The sequence below is a fragment of the Anabrus simplex genome, chromosome 7, assembly GCF_040414725.1.
Source record: "Anabrus simplex isolate iqAnaSimp1 chromosome 7, ASM4041472v1, whole genome shotgun sequence".
NCBI classification, from domain to species: domain Eukaryota; kingdom Metazoa; phylum Arthropoda; class Insecta; order Orthoptera; family Tettigoniidae; genus Anabrus; species Anabrus simplex.
Genome location: NC_090271.1, coordinates 39,376,465 through 39,391,825, shown reverse-complemented (window position 1 = coordinate 39,391,825; position 15,361 = coordinate 39,376,465). Strand labels below are relative to the sequence as shown.

At 38.1% G+C, this 15,361-nt stretch overlaps 1 protein-coding gene across 3 annotated transcripts in view; it reads right to left on the bottom strand.

The window, feature by feature from the left end:
* Nucleotides 1-15,361, bottom strand: part of cpx (complexin) — a 633,066-nt gene that overhangs the window by 23,300 nt on the left and 594,405 nt on the right. The window lies entirely within an intron of this gene.

Genomic DNA, 15,361 nt, shown 5'->3' with positions numbered 1-15,361 from the left:
GAGCAGAAATCAGTGAAGCAACAGAAGTCCTTATTATGTATGTAATGTTATGTAAATTTTATCTTGTCATCATTTTGGATAAACAAAAACATTTAAAGAACTGAAGTGTTTATGTAAAGTAAATTATTGTATGAAGCTTTATTATTTAAAAATTATTACATATTTAGGCATATGAAGAAATGGACTATGAAGAAGATTTATATTCTGTTACATTTCCTGATTTAAATTGTATTATTTTGTTAACTATGGAAAGGGATGTGGAAATTTTATACATGACCTGTGAGGCAGGGTGTGCCACGTGTAAGTGGCCCTTCCTCTCGTTTTGTAATATCCGCGAAGATGCAAATTCTGCAGAAAGCATTATTCTAGAATATCATTGTCATTGGTCAAAAGTACAAGTGTTTTTATTGGCTGGCATATTATAATTTTTAATTGGTGAATGTGGCAAACTGGAGTGTTGCTATTGGTCATTTATTATCACTCTATTTCCTGTTTGTGGCTCCTCGCGTGTGCGAGTCACTTTGTCCGCTTCTTTGAATTTGGAGCAATACAGCGGGCGGACGCGTTTTGCGTCCGTCCCGCGATGGGTCGTCAGCCGCCAAAGGTAAGCGCATTTTTGCCTTATGCTATTTAATGCATTCTTATGTTTCGCTAAATTCCCACTTAATGTAAATTCAGTAATTATGTAAAAGTTCATCTCGTGTGCCGGAGTTTCCTCTAGTTTTCCACATTTTCTGAAATAGAGCATTTATATGACTTAGCGATTTTGCTAGTGCGCAACGTGTTGTTTTCAGAGGCAAACCTTCTTTTCTAAATCTAGTTGTAATTGTAAGTAACGGTAACACTTTCTTGAATTGTGTAATTAATTTTGTTTCGTTCGAGGTTGCCTCCCTTCATTCTGTAAATTCTGAAACTCTTATGTCAAAGTTTGTTCGTGATCGAAGACCTTAATTGTTTCACTTATACATCTTTGGTTTTTTTTTATCTCAAGTATCAGTTAATCCGCAGTTCATTTATTTATTCATTTATAATTGTATGTTCATTTCCTTAATAATTGTTTGTCTGTTGGGTGTATTATTGTAAGTCCTTTCTCCCCATAACGTATACCTTCCATAGACCTCGTAGGGTTTCCAAGCACCTTCCACTCTCCTTTCTTAGTTGTCATTTTTAGGCCTGTAAGTGTTCCCTGTATTTGGTTTAATGTTGCGTATCGTAGGATACTTGTCACGTTTCGATGGGAGAACTGATGGTAGGTGGACAAAGCTTGTGCTTGAGTGGTGTCCGAAAGATCATCTCAGACCAAGAGGAAGACCACCGGACAGATGGGATAAAGACATCCGGAAGATTACTGGGATCAATTGGCAGAACATCGCTCAAGACCGTCCCAGATGGAGAGACCTCATGAAAACCTACCTTGCTTCGGACTTAAAGAGGCCACATCGTAAAAACGATTGAATATGGCTGATAGTGATAGTGATTATTAAGTATTATATTATTTACTAATGGTATTATTTTATTATTATTACTATTCTTATATTATTATTATGTGTAACCGTAATTGTCCCAACAGCGGTTACAGTTAGCATGCTGGCCTTTGGCCACAGGGGTCGCAGGTTTGATTCCTGGCAGGGTGATGAGTTTTAGCATAAATGGTTAATTCCGCTGGCACGGGGGCTGGGTTTATGCATTATCTTCATCATCATTTCATCCTCATCACGATCCATAGGTCACCTACGGGCATCAAATCAAAAGACCTGCATCTGGCGAGCCGAACTTGTCCTCGGACACTCCTGGCACTAAATGCCATATGCCATTTAATTTTTTCCACCTTCCTTGGACAACTAGTTTTTCAAGACTAGTTTCATCACCGAGCAAGTGGCTGCACGGCTTGGGTCACGTACTTATCAGCTTGCATTCAGGAGATAGTGGGTTCGAACCCCACTTTAAGCAGCCCGGGTTTCCCCATTTTCACATCAGGCAAATGCTGGGGTTGTACCTTAATTAAGGCCATGCCCTTTCCTATACCCAGTGCAACGTAAAGCAAATTGTAAAGAAAAGAACTAGTTGCATCACTTCCTCTACGTCGCCTCAAACACAGACGAGACGGGTAATTGTAGCTATCGCCAGCGGTTACCAGTCAGCCTTATACTGACGTAACAGTTTTGTATTTAAATTGTTACATTTAAATGTTTGTCATTTTCACGATGTTAGGATGAATACTGGACAATCGTAAGAAGTGTGTGTTATTGACAGTTTATTAAGAAATCATTTTCTCTAAAGGAGTTTTTAGGGGAAAAATAAACAGTCTGAATCAGATGATGAACTTTGTGCCCAACGAAAAGTGTAATTAGGTATGCACAAAGTTTTCAAACTCATAAAGTTTTCAGTGAGTATTCATCTACATCATTCTCCAAGGAACACTCATATTTGGCACTAAGGCCCGTAAATACACACTGAAGGACAACTCAAGGACAAGAAACTCATCGTTGTTCTTCTGTCCATCGAGAAAGTGCTGCTAGGAAAAAATAAGTTGCAACCCACTTCTTATGATGCCATTATTAACTATTTCATTAAAAAGAACAGTGAGGTACAATTTGTATTTAAGTAGTTCAAGACAGAATATCATTTGTGAACTAAATATTGGGTTTATAACATTGAAAATATATGAAGTTCTCAATAAACAGCCTTAAATGGTTACTTATCATTATAAGGCCTATGTTATTTAGAATTCAATGATACTTCTCATGCCCTCAATGATAACAAGAGCGTACCTGACATTCAAGATCAGCAATCACCCCTGGAGCGTATACAGGTCATTGTTTCTTGCAAGTATAAAAATCTTTTCAAAACTTAAGCTGCTTTATAGAAGTCTACTTTGGAAGAAAACACATTACAGATAAATTTAAGCTACCGGTATCTTACTCTGGAAATGTGACATGGCTTCCAAGGGAAAAACTTTGAAATTTTCCACAGAAAAAAGGTACCATGAAGTTTCTTTCTTGTAACTGACCATATTAAACCATCTCCTTGAAGATATTTACCTTTTAAGTGGATGCAAACAACGAATTATGGTACCTGATATTATCAGTAGCAATGGATAATTTCATAAATACATCATAACACAAAATAAAAATACAGAGCATTAATGTTGTGAATATGATGATGCGTAGTGATGCAAGGAGCTGAGTAGCCCCCCCACACAGAGGCAGCCCATGAGATATTGGTCCATACAGCCAGCCAGATGAAGTCATGCAGCAAGCTTCAGCGCCGAGCACCATGGAGGGAAGACAAGAGTGCTACATCTTAGAGACTGGCATATTTTGACATGAAAATTTAGGTTGAGTAAGTGCACACTCTAGTACCGGTATTCATTGATTTAGTATGGGGTAGGAGACCGTGCTCTAAGTGCATATGGACGTAGAAGATGTCTATTGACCTTCAATTTATGACATGTATAGAAGTGTGTGTAACTTTTAATATTTGGGCATAGGATTGATATAAGTGAAATAAGTTAATCAGTATTTTCTCCAGAGGAGAATATAAATTTTTCTTTAATTTTTCTTTAATACACTTGGCTACGAAGTTCAGTTTTAAATGCACTTCTTACCACAAGACTATATAGTTTTAGGACTGTTTTCGAAAAAGTATCCCACTTATTAAATCATGCTAATGAGCACTAATTTGGGTATAATATTGGCATTCAAAGTTTTACTGGACCAATCTCCACTTAGTCATCCAAAGAGGATTATCAATAGAGAAATAGACTGTGGCACGTTCATCGTACAAAAGTGTTGAGCCTCATCCTTACCTAATGCACTCTTTTCCTGATAGAATCCATCACAACTGCCTTCTAGAATGATTTTTGATCATGTATGTTTTTCTGCAAGCAGTTGAGAAAGTTTGAATTTCGTGCCATCAGGATATTGTAGCAAACTAGCGCTACCGCAAGGTGTTTATTTCACTAAACATGTATTGATAGGTTATTATCCAGGCTAGTCATGACAGCCATGAAACCTTGGCCGTTCCAATCGTAATTCCATAAGCAAGACCGACTACAGGTCTTTTAATTGGGAATTTTGATAAATTTCGAAGACGAGCAGAACGGCATGATAGCTGAATGAAATGAGCAAAGGCCTTGTTTAGAAGCTGTGAAGTAAACTGAAGCTGTTATTTTATTGATTTTTTTGAGGTTATAATGTCTCTAAATAACTACATACCGGTATACTGCCGTATATTTTATTATTTGTTCACCATTCATGGGAGTGTTGGTTTCTTTGCGGTTACTTTTATACGTGAACAATGAGAAATATAGGCCTATCTTCATTCATCGTTCCAAAAAGAGCAAAAATCCATTTATTTTGGTATGCTCTAGCTGGTGTAATTCCTTTTCAGTTTCAATCTATTTTAAAACATTTAACCATTTTAACTCAGTATGATTTAATTTAGCCTACAGGCTATGTTGTCCACTTAGCATTTTCAAAAATTTATGAACTCTGACAGCGGTTCTTTTGAAAGTCTTATTTAGATCAGTTATCAAAATATTACAGCATAACTACAATATATTATATTACTTGCTTGTCCCAGTTACTCCCCAAAGTTCCTTTTACCACCCTCTTCTCCGGAAAAATAAAAGAAAGCACTGGCCTCCACTGTCCATAGTGTTCATTCGGTCGGAAGGTTTTACTGTAACAATTTTACGCCACATCACGAACGCTATTGACAACTACACATACCAAGCCTCGCACAAATTCCCTTCAGGGCCATTGTTTCCGATTCAACTTTCAATCAGTTCCCTGAACGAGACGAGGAGATATCGCAAGCATGGGAAGAACTCTCACGTTTGAAAAGTACCGGTAAATGCATTTAGTACCTAACCAGTAGGTATCTATAAGTGTACACAATTTTGTTGTTTGCATCTAGATTTTAAAATGCTTATTTATTTTAATTAGGAAGTGTCTTATTAATGTAACTTATTAACCGTTAATTACAGAGCCCCAGCATTTCCAGACCCTGTAATTATACGGTACGAAGAAACTGTGATGTCCGAAACGTTATAGCAACAAAGAACAAACTACGATCTCCGAAGCGTTATAGTAACATTCATAGGACACTATAATTATGTTACGTTAAAAAACACTAAATTTTTTCATAATAAGGCGGGAATCCACCGACACCGTAGGCCTACAGGTACGGTATGTGTTTCTCTGACAAAAATGTAACATCAGAGATGTACGATAAAACTAGGGCCTTTGTTTAGTGTGCTTAGGTTACAACCAACAAGGTAAGTAAACACATGTTATTTTTGAAAGATAAGTACGTAACACTCTTTGATACAAGATACGGCACTTTCAAGAATACGAGTTGGCATTTATTTTCATTGGTATCTCTCACTGAAAATGCTTGTGTAAACAGCGGAGGCAACATGACTCTTTCAATGTCAAATCCCTTTGAAACAGAGACTTCTAATTGTTCTTATTAACGATCACATCGAATTAGCCAAATGTATTTCACCACACATACGGAGGAAATTTCAAGGGATGGGGTTCGATGAACGATGATTTGAGTGTCGATTAGGATGTGGTCTTCTCTGGAATCATCCCATGCTCCTTTTAGAAAATTGTGGCATATTTGAAACCTGTTCCCCAATGGATTTCAAGTACACGCATTACTACAGGTAGCCTTACAACATAGGTTGTCCGATTTTATTTATCCACAGAAATGATATCACCCCATACAAAATAAGTGAACACAGAGGCCATGAAATAAAAATAGAAATTTGTTACTTCCATGGATTACAGGCCCTAGTACTTGAGCAGGATTGATGTAATTTTATGTAATTACTCCTTCATTAATAACGAAAAGGTTGTAAATATGTGCACTTATCTCATCCTACAGTAAACGCGCACCTAATTTCCTAGGACTGAACGTGTCTTTGCAAAGACAGTAAAACATAGCAGTCCGATGGTACATCGTGCAGAGTAGTCGTTTGATATTTGTGAAACGTACAGGTCAGTTCTCGAGACCCACTTATTATTGTATGACAAGTAAATGAATTCTGCGTGATTATTATTATGCCAGCCAAATTCTTGAAGTTTCAAAAGTGAAGGAAGACTATGCACCGAAATGTCTCCCCTCCATGGATTAGGTGGTTGTTGAGCTATGGATAAACACAGCATAGAATAAAAACATTAGCAAAGCCGAGAGCCAGACAGGTGAAATAAGGAAATGAGATGGTGTTCTTGTGTCTACAGAATAAGGAAGGATGGTTCACAGTATTGGACTTTAACAACATAACGTATTTCAGGCCATATACTGTAATTACATTTCAGTGTTTGGAGTAGATGTTGTCTTTGAACAGATTAGAGACCTGTAACATCCTTGTTACATGAACTATACACAGATTCCAGTTTTGACAGTTTGTCATAGCAAGTTGTGCATAATATCTGCATCTCAGCGAGATGAGTACATTCACCAAAATCATCTGATAAGCCTATATGCCATTCAACATACTTACAGTAGCAACTAGGAATACTGACTTATAATATGATAAGTTTTTACATTATAATGTCTCTATTTAACGAATGATGGACTGATGGGAATAGAATGAACTCACAAAAAATATTTTCTAATTCGTAGAATAAATGGTAGGCTCGTGAACCTACAACTCTGCCCTATCCTTAAATTGTTAACAATGTTAAATAAGCAGTTTAATATTTTCACCAGTTTGGGCACTCATATGTTACGAGTTCCTTGAAATAACCAAGGTTTTAAACAGTTTTAAATACATTTTAAAAAAATTTTTACGTAAGGAAGGATTAATTTTCATATAATCTGGTGTTATTGAAATCTTTACTTTTATAGGGTTCCTGGTAGCCTACACTTTATTAGTTTATTAGTTGAAATGAAACAAATATCCTCATTTTATTTAATAGGACAGCGTTTCAACAATATTTAAAAGGAATAACTACTACAAAATAAAAGTTCCTTTTCTTGCCTGTACACATACAGACACAGGGATTTTACGGGCCTCTATTTCGACTGTAAGGTGTAAGGTGTAAAGTGAACCATTTATCTGTGTAGTAAACTCAGGAGGAATAAATATATGAGCGTGTTGCAAGGAAAGTAATGTTGTTCTACTCTAAGTGTGATGTTGCACATTCCGATGCGGTGCAGCAGTTTCGCGTGAAGATAAGTCAGTCTGCTTGCCAAGACATTCTCTGGAGCCCATTCGCGAACAAAAGCAGTGTCCTTGATGCAGCAGAGCCAATCATGCCTCATTATCATTTAAATCATTCATTCCAATTACAAAAATTTACACTTGATCTTCTCCACAAATAATGGCCGTACTCTTCTTATGATTACAAAACCTGCAGCTACAAAATACTGAACAAGCATATGAATTGAGTGCAACTAGTGAAAGACATCAAATATATATTGTAATAACCATGTCATAGTGAAAATTATTTCTAATACACTGATAATATTGTGATGAGTGATGTAATATATAACTTATATTCTCTTGGAATTTTTAAATCAAGAATATAGAGAGCACTGTAATGTTATAAGGATAGGAATCGATTCTGGTCATTTCGAAGAGAAGCAGACTTCATAATTCTGGATTATCAATTAGAAACGTGACTAATGGTTCAGAAATGTAATGAACCTGTTCTGTTCTCTTGGATTATTTCTATCTGATCTCTGTTCTTCAATGCGCTGATTTGGAAAGTCATTTTTTAATAATCAAGACAAAATATCAGTCTACGAGGGTTGTACAAAAATAATGATTTCCACTATTGCTAAACTTGAGATAAAACTAAGTTCGGCTTTTGACGGTCAGCTAAAATGCACAAGTCATATTGAAACCAGTGGTCTGCTGATGCGCAACAAAGCAGATTTCATGACTCTGGATTACCTATTAGAAATGTAAATAACTAATAGTTCAGAAATATAATGAATCTACCTCATAACTCTTCTCTAGGACTGTCTGATCTCTATTCCTTAATATAGGCTCTAAGTAATTTAGACCTGAAATACTTAAACATTTACAGTAGAATTTTCAACGTAAACGTATTTATTACTTAATACAATATAACTGAAGCCTGAGAGTACTCATCCTTCCAGAATACATTTTGTTCCCAGAGGCACGAAGTTCTGAGTTACTTCTGGTCCACCAAACAGCTGGACAGAACTGAAGTTCGCTGCCTCCGAGCGAAGCCCGTTTCTATTTCGCTGATTGGCTGATGTTGACTTTGACTGTTCCATTACTGATCACTTTTAGAGACTTTTGTTCAATTTAGAGTTTGCTCAACTAATCACTTTTAATAAGTTTCAGGAGAATGTACTCGTTGTATACCAGTATAGGGCTACTACGAAAATATTGCTAGATGTGTTTAAAACGGAAATAGATTACGGTACTAATTTACAAAAAACATTATAGGCCTATGGAGATCGAACAAACCGTAACCTTCAGGTTACTGAATTGAAGAAAGGTCAATTTCCGATTATAATCATTAAGTTCATATATTATCCCGTACTCAGTTGGTTAATTATTTCTTTAGTGCTCCACGTAAAAAGTGACTTGAAGTGCACATTCTCACTGAGTGAACTCTATAAATCACCACGGTTGTTATAGGATGCTTTAAATTTTATTACATATTTCTAAAGATTTATTTGGTGATATTATCTTTTTGTAACACAATGCAGGTCGATTTTAAAATTCAACAAATTTCGACAATTAATATGGATGTTGCTCAATTGATTTATCAGTTAAGTTAATATTATTCGTGAACAATAGTTGTTGCATTTTCATTAAAAAATTAGCTACATTTTATAGGCTTAATTTTATCGAATAAATTTAATATTCTGTTGGTTCATGCTAGCTGATACTATAATTTTTACGTCATTTCGATTATTAGCACGCATCCTATACGGTATTATTTTCAAAGTACGATTCATTTGGAAGTGAAGTTCAAAGCATCAATTACACGCATAAATGAAACTCATTTAAGCTCATTTTTATCAGCGCAATAATCTTCAAATATAATGCAAATGCCCATGTAAATGTTGGCAGAGTTGAATGATATCATGAAATTTGCTTCTCTCCTACATTAGGTCTATTTAGAGGTGTACATCAGGAGGTTGATAATGTTTACCAGTGGCTCGAAAATAGAGCCCCTAGTGATCAAGAACTGTTTACTTTCAAAACTAAATGTTTAGACTGTGTAAAGTACTCATGTTTAGAAGGTACAATATTACTTCATTCTGAAATTGTAAGCCATTCCTATAGAGTAACCAAGTGAAAACCAAAGTAAGTTGGAATAAAATGATCTACAAGCCATTCCCTTATCCAATATGGCCACAGAACAGCGATTTTAAGGCCTTTCAGCGCAGGAGTGAAAGTAAACGGTGGGAAACAATATAGCTGTTTCCCAGTAGAAAAGTACACGGAACTCCAATCAACAAATTAACCCAGCGGGAAGAGGATAAACTTTGAGGCAATTTATTCATTTGCCCCATTCTTAGTCATTATCCCTACTACACCGTGCCATGTCAGTCAACATATTTTAAACCTTTACAGCCTGTTCCTGAAATTTCCTAAATTATATTGCGGGAAGAAGATTTTTATTTCAAGATTACCATTATCGTCATTATCACCAGAGAAGAATACTTTGTTGATTTACAGCCTTCATTATTCGAAGTTTATTTCTCTGGAAGCTCGCTGGCCGCTTTGTAGTTTAACACTAAGGCGTGGTATACTCCGCTCATTTTTCAACTTTTAGTGGTAGCACTAGTAATTTGGTATTTTTATGACTATATGCCAGTGTTACCTGTTACGGGATGGAGTAGATCTTACAGCCAGAGATTCAACGCCGAGTGTTGGGCGACGGTGAATTACCCGACGCTCTTTTAGTTGGGTCCTGGTCCCCTTGTGGAGGGAATGCCACTGAAACCCAGAAGGCAGCGCCTGTTCTCCAGGTTAGCGGCGGCCACATTGAAACCTGGCAATTGGGTATACAATGCCTTTACGTGTGGCGAACCCACCGTAATAATATCCTATATGAAGCGTCAAAGTGTATAAGAACAAAGATCGAAGGAGTACCCAGAAACGACGAACAACTCTTCGGTAGCTGCTCTAAGACGCTCGGGCACCCCTGCAGTAATTGAAAATAGGCACATCATTTCCTGATAAGGAAAGTTATAAGTTTATTTCTTAGTACAAGGTTATATATTATTACAATGAACAGCAACGACAATAATAATAATAATAATAATAATAATAATAATAATAATAATAATAATAATAATAATAATAATACACAATTTAGTTTTCAAATTCTAGGGAATTAAAGTAATAGACGTATATGGTACGAACACACACACAAGAAATGCATATTCCAATTATAGTAACCGAAACGCTCTGACCATCACAATATTAAGAAATAATCTCGTTCCGAAGATCAAATAATTTACTACTATTTACAACTTAACAGTCCATCGTAGGCCTACTTAGCTACACTGACAGCAGAGAGAGAGAAAGAGGCTCTAAACTTCAGTATTTAGAGTTTAGATAAGGAGGATGCCCTTGTTATCGTATATTCGCTGACTACTGGGTTCTCAGAACTGGCTACTTCAAGAGCCTTGTTGATTGTTGTGAGTGGCAGCAAGGGATGGTTGTTATTGGAACAGATTGGGAAACCCACATTTATTCACTACGACGACCTATGTTTGGAATAACTCTCTGTAATACAAATGATACTGTGTTGTGTGCTGTAGCTTTATTAATACGTAAAACCACTCTTCAGCTACTGGATTAAGAAACAGTCATGGGCCCCTCACAAGCCGTGCCCCTCCCCCACCCCGTGGGGTCTGCGGGGTCCTTATCGCCTCCACTGCATCTCTTGTATCTCTAGGGAACTGCGAGAAGTGGATGGAGGTCAATGATTCACGACCGGACCCATGAACCCCCTGGATAAGGGTGATAGAATAATAATAATAATAATAATAATAATAATAATAATAATAATAATAATAACAATAATAATAATAACAATAATAATAAAATAATAATAATAATAAACAAGAAAAAAAGGTTACGATGGAATTATGTATTCTTGATACCCTATCTCTTAGCGTGCTTGTCTTTGGTCACAGGGGTCCCGGGTTCGATTCCTGGCAGGGTCGAGAATTTTAACCATCATTGGTTAAGTCCGCTTGCGCGGGGCTGGGTGTATGTGTCGTCTTCATCATAATTTCACCCTCATCACGACGCTCAGGTCGCCTGCGGGAGTCAAATCAAAAGACCTGCACCAGGCGAGCAGAATATGTCCTCGGACACTCCCGGTACTAAAAGTCACGTAACGCCATTTCATTTCTGTGTCTGAGGGGTAAACGCCTGTGTCGTTGATACGGCCACTGGGTTTCTGGTGTGAAAACGTCAAGGTAACCATTCAATATTTCAAGTTTTTTTTTTCCTTCTGGATTTGCCGTGAGATTTTCTCTGTTGATCGGGCCAGTTGGACATGCGAACAGTCCGTTCAGTCCCACACATAGGGACTTTTCCGGGGTTTCTTGGTCCACTCTATCGGTTTGAGAACTTTTTTTCAATTTCTTTTTGGGTGAATCGGTCATCGTAATGCGACGTTGCGCTAATTTGCCATTAACATTTTGTTATACGCTCACAACACCCATCCCTCTGTGGGTGGGAGCGGTAGAATAACATACACGGCATCCCCTGCCTGTCGTAAGAGGCTCAAGGGCTCTCAACTTCGCAGCGTGGGTTGGTGAGTACGGGGCCTGTAGTTGAGTCCTGGCACTGCTTCCACTTGTGCCGGACTCCTCCCTTTCATCTATCCTATCCGACCTCTCTTGGTCAACTTTATTTCTTTTCTGACTCTTAGGGAGTCTTTCATTTTCACGCCCTTCGTGGCCCTTGTCTTTCTTTTGCCGATACCTTCATTTTTCGAAGTGTCTTCTATTTTTCCCCTCCGATTAGGATAGTTGAGCAGTTGTATCTCCTCTTAAAACAATAATCACCACCACTACCACTACCACCACCATCACAACACCCACACTGAAATAATAATTATAGGCCTAATTGGCTTTTAACTGCTTTTAAAATATTTGTAGTAACAGCTTGAATTGACGATGAGAAAACAGTGGAAACGATCTTCAGAAAAGAGGGGAAAAAAGCAGTAAAAGATGGAATAACTCACAAAAATCAACCCTTACAAATAGCGAGCACATCTAAATACCTAGGCATTACTCCTCAAACAACAAACACGTCCTTCACAGCCCATATACAAGATGGATCTATAGCAGCAATAAAAGGTAGACCTATACACGAAATAAAGAACATACGATTATCGTTAGAAACTGTCATGAAGCTTTTCTACGCCGCAATTGTACCCAGCCTAACATATGACATTGAAATCGTGTGGTCCTAACTATCTCTCCATGATCTAGCTACAGTGGAAAAAGTGGAATCCAAGTTCTTGAGAGCTGTTCTCAGCCTATCAAAATATAGCCTATCAAGACTCGCCTATGAACTTACTGGAGAAACATTCTTCATAGAAGACTTAAGAATAAATCACGGTTTGCCATCTACCGCGAATTCCGAGAAAATACTCAAAGACAAACAACGAAAAAGAACCGAAATATGGAGCGAATTTTACTCCACGGATGCCATGACGACCAATGACTGGAAGCAAGCTAACTTCACATCACGACAAGATTCGCAACCCATGGGTTCCATCACAAGATATATGCAAATAAACGATTCCATGAACCAAGACAGGACTGCGTGTGTGAAAGATGCAAACTTCATTGTGACAGATGTACTGCGAAATCAGAGCAGAATCTCTGGCAAAATTCTGTTCCTCTATGCAAACTTTTGCACATTGTACGCATGTCCTAATTAATAAATATTTGTATTCGTATTTCTCAGAAATCACAATATTGCCGAAAGTGAAACAAATGGGAAACTTGTTTCATTCCTTTCGAGAGCAGAGTTTTTCTAGAAGATAAATCATCATGAAATTAACAGGAGTATTTATATTATTTTTAGAACAATTTGGTTTATGATTTTCAAACATATAGAATTCTTTTTGGTGGTTTCTCGCCCGTAACCCCTTTAGTTTCTTGTTAAATGTAATCATTTTGGTTCATTCTCGAGAATAACTAATCTGAAGAATGCTGAAAAATCTTCAGTGAATCACCCGATTAAGTTATGAAATATACAGTCAAATAATAGCTCGATTTTTGGTTTATTCTTTGACCAAGAGAGTAAATAATGTTACTTAAATAAGAAACGTAATGTGAGGTACAGAGCAGTGTTGTGTTCAAATGCCACACCCAGCTCCCAGACTGGAGAATAAATCTGAAATCCATAACGGGAATTTTTGTATGAAAATTGGTATAGAGGCAAAGGAAGGCGTGATCTGTGGAATAAACCTACGAGATAAGTTAAAAGTCAAGATTTGTCGTGTATAAGGTCCCGTAAGTCAACTTTTCTGCGCTGCACCCTGTACCGGCCGACCAAATTTTAAGACGTTATCATGTGAAGACTAATCCCTCATTTTATCTCCCGACATTCTTATCTTCATTAACATTATTTTCTATCGGTGTGCATTTTATTTTCATATATCCATTTACTCTTTATAGCAGTGCGATTCATGCATATACTGGTCCAGAATGTTCAATATTAGCATATACAGCAGAGAAAGTACCTACTCTTTAAGGAAACACTATGAAACAGTTTTATGACATACTATTAGTTGAGGACTAAAGAGCCGTCTTACCTAACTGTTAACATAGGGCCTCGGGACCATCAGTTCTACGTTGATCCCGCACAACAGAGATGTGAGCATTCATTTCAAAAGTCTCACGTACAATGGCTGGGGTTTGAACAACGGCGCCTTCGTAGGAAGGGAGTGACAATATCTGTCAGATGTCCCTCCCCCTCCCCCACTTCCCCGCCCAATACCCTGCTATATATTGTAGTCACAACCTTCTCTCTATTAAAATCTAACCCCATGGCACTACAGCCCTTGAAGGGCCATGGCCTACCAAGCGACCGCTGCTCAGCCCGAAGGCCTGTAGATTATGAAGTGTCGTGTGGTCAACACGACGAATTCTCTCGGCCGTTATTCTTGGCTATCTAGACCGGGACATTCCCTCTATTACAGGTTGAAATTGTAGGAATTATAGAAAAGGCTGCTTGTAGGGCTTTCGTAGCGAGAGTAAGGAGGAGTAAGATGTGTCCGAAGGAGGATTAATGTGCAACAGCTGATTTTCTAGAAACAACTCGAACATGCAGGTGATTCAAATGTTATCCATTACCTTATATTTGTCCTGTTCCATACATGAAAAATATATCCATTTTTATTAATCACTTCTAAACACATTTTATTATGATTGTTGATAAGTGGCGATTCAGCTTATTGTAAGAGTCATAGTCAACACAGAGGCAAGGGTGGTGGTGGTGGTGGTGGTGATTATTGTTTTAAGAGGAAGTACAACTAGGCAACCATCCTCTATATAACACTAATCAGAGAGAAAAATGGAAGGGGTCCGACACTTCGAAAAATGAAGTTATCGGCCAAAGGAAGACAAGGGCCACGAAGGGCGTGAAAATGAAAGACTCCCTAGCCCTCGCAAGCCTAATAGCGTCGGGGTCGGAAAAGAACAAGAGTTGACCAAGAGAGGTCGGATAGGATAGATAAAAGTGAGGAGCCTGGCACAAGTAAGTGGAAGCAATGCCAGGACTCAGCTGAGGGCCCCGTGGTCGCCAACCCACGCTCCAAAGTTCAGAGCTCCTGGGGCCCCTTTTAGTCGCCTCTTACGACAGGCAGGGGATACCGTGGGTGTTATTCTACCGCCCCCACCCACAGGGGGACAGAGGCAAGGGGCAAAAGGTCTTTCTAGGTCAACGCCCCGAACAAATAGCATTAAAAAAAAGCACACAGAGGCTAAAGTAAAAAAGATGAGTTTAATCCCCCGAAGAATGAAGGTATCGTATTACGCAAAGAAAGACCCATGTCAAGGCTTAAATTACAACTCCCTAGACTTAGCAAACCTTGGATAAGGCAAAGCCGATAGGAACACTGGAAGAGAACAGCTTTACACAAGCGGAGGCATCTTGCATCTCTCACGATTAGGGAGTATTTGATTGAATGGAGTGTGGTACTGTGCTCTGTAGGAAAAGAGTCAGTTCATATTCCTCATTCTGGCTTTTTCCCCCAATTATTTGGAGTCTACAAGGACTGTGGATTTGGCCCAGTTTTACGGCCGGTTTCCCTTTCTAACCCCAACCCCGCGTGTTTCTGTGGTAGTTGCTAGTATGATGTGTGGTGAACATATGAGG